Source organism: Bactrocera latifrons, unplaced genomic scaffold (genome assembly GCF_001853355.1).
Source record: "Bactrocera latifrons isolate USDA-ARS-PBARC rearing strain unplaced genomic scaffold, ASM185335v1 scaffold_33, whole genome shotgun sequence".
Lineage (NCBI taxonomy): Eukaryota > Metazoa > Arthropoda > Insecta > Diptera > Tephritidae > Bactrocera > Bactrocera latifrons.
In genome coordinates, this window is record NW_017536963.1 from 1,758,213 (window position 1) to 1,760,135 (window position 1,923).

Below are 1,923 nucleotides of genomic sequence, written 5' to 3' on the forward strand. Positions count from 1 at the left end.
CGAATTCGTGAGTGTTGAGGTGGTAGGCGCCTTTACCTACACCTATTGGGGTGGCTCGAAGCCACATTCATCTCATACAATATTTCATGTAGTTATTGTTGTTGCTATTACAATTGTGTTAACGTCGTGTATGTCGTGTGCTTTTGTGCCCCTCAAACGCGCAAAGTTGTCGAATTGATTGGCCCGACGCATTGAAGGGTTCGGACGATATTGTGCTCAGCTGGCTGCCGCAGTAACAATACAAGCTCTCAGGAATACGGTTGGTCCAGCGGGTGGACGATAGTTGCTTACATTTTTACTAAGTAACTAAGCAACACCAATATTGTTACTAGCGTACATATACACATACATACAAAACCACAAAAGGAACATACAAACCTACACGCTCTAAAGTATAGAAGGAAAAAGTTTATAAACGTGAAAAGCGCAAATTGCACGTTCGTTCAAAAAAAATAATAATAATAAAAAAATAGAAATAGGAATACTTACATGTATACATATACAATATAAACGTATATAAGCTTGTGTGCGCTATTGATTTGTGTGTGTGCGTGAAATTCATAAAGTAAATAAAATCTTAGAAAAAATAACAAAACAAATGAAAAAACGAAGAAATATTTAATAATAAAATTAAACAACTCGACCAAATGCATAATCATTAACTGCTATGTGTTAAACGTTTTCGAACATAAGTAACTGTGAAATCGGTACGCTATTTCGCTTTTGTATGTATTATGTGAGGTATATTGGAACAAAAAGTTGGGGAAATTCGTGTATGTCAAGCAAAAACAGTTGGTGTTAAGGTCGTACGGAAAGTGTGACAGTCAGTGAAGGGTGCATGACAAATGAACTCCACTTTGGCAGCTTAAGAAGCGCAGCGCTAGAACCATAACATTACCTGATGCATCTCTTCGCAAGAGAGAGCGTGCCTAAAAAGTAAGTTTTGAAAGTTATATTTTTTTATTTTCTTTAATATTGTATGTATATGTATATGTGCATACAAATATGTAGATATATATAAACGTGTATGTTTTTTAAGTAGCTACAAATTTAAATATACCAGTTTTGCAGCGTTATTAGTTAGTAATTGCAAGCCGGTACCGCGTGATACCAAATACAGTTATTTTTCGCGATGTCATAACCGAAAAATATTTAAAATACATTTTAAAATATAAAAATTATGTCAAAAAGAAGTATTTTTTTAATATGTATGTAAATGTTTTGGTATGCATTCATACATGTATTCCTAAGTATTTGCGAATTAAAAATCTCAAACACAGTAAAAATGTTTTTTAAATATTGACCTAAAATATTACACAAAAATTATCGTAAATTGTAAGTAATATAATAGTATAAAGCCGGAAGTGTACCATTAACTCCATATTAAATCACAATATTGACCAATTAAAACCGTTTTCTCTACAATCGATTCCAAAGACGCGTACTAATTTAGTATTGAAAATTCGCCAACAGTCTTTAAAACTAAAAATTTAGGATGGGTTTGGGTAATTACAAAGCCAACAACAAAAATTATTTTTTGCGTTTATTGCAGACACAAGTAGTCCTCTTAATTCGGGGTGTATATATTTCTGACATAGACAATTTGTTTAATTCTGCTTAATACTTGTAGGGCTGTGTACTTGTAGCTTTTTGTCGGAAAATATTTATGTGTATGAACACGCATATAGAAGATAATATATAAAAAGTGTCCATTATATGTATATAAAATTACATTTCTCCAGCACCTTCAAAATTTACCTCAACCCAGCGTGTGGGCAATCACGTACCCTATCTCCATTTTTAAAGTAGGAAGTAGCTTTGAAACCTGGAGTGCAGGACTTTAATCTGCTAAACTTAACGTACTACCATCTCATGTCTCTCCCTCGGGACCACTTGACAAATTATTACTTCATGGGAAAGAAG

The 1,923-nt window shown here is 33.3% G+C and overlaps 1 protein-coding gene across 2 annotated transcripts in view; it reads left to right on the forward strand.

Moving 5' to 3' along the window:
• Positions 1-222: 222 nt before the first annotated feature.
• The window catches only part of LOC108971182 (longitudinals lacking protein, isoforms J/P/Q/S/Z-like), a gene marked incomplete at its 3' end in the record, with an annotated part of 100,378 nt that continues 98,677 nt past the window's right edge, over positions 223-1,923 (forward strand). For both annotated transcript variants that reach the window (XM_018937065.1, XM_018937068.1), the window contains 1 exon segment: positions 223-936.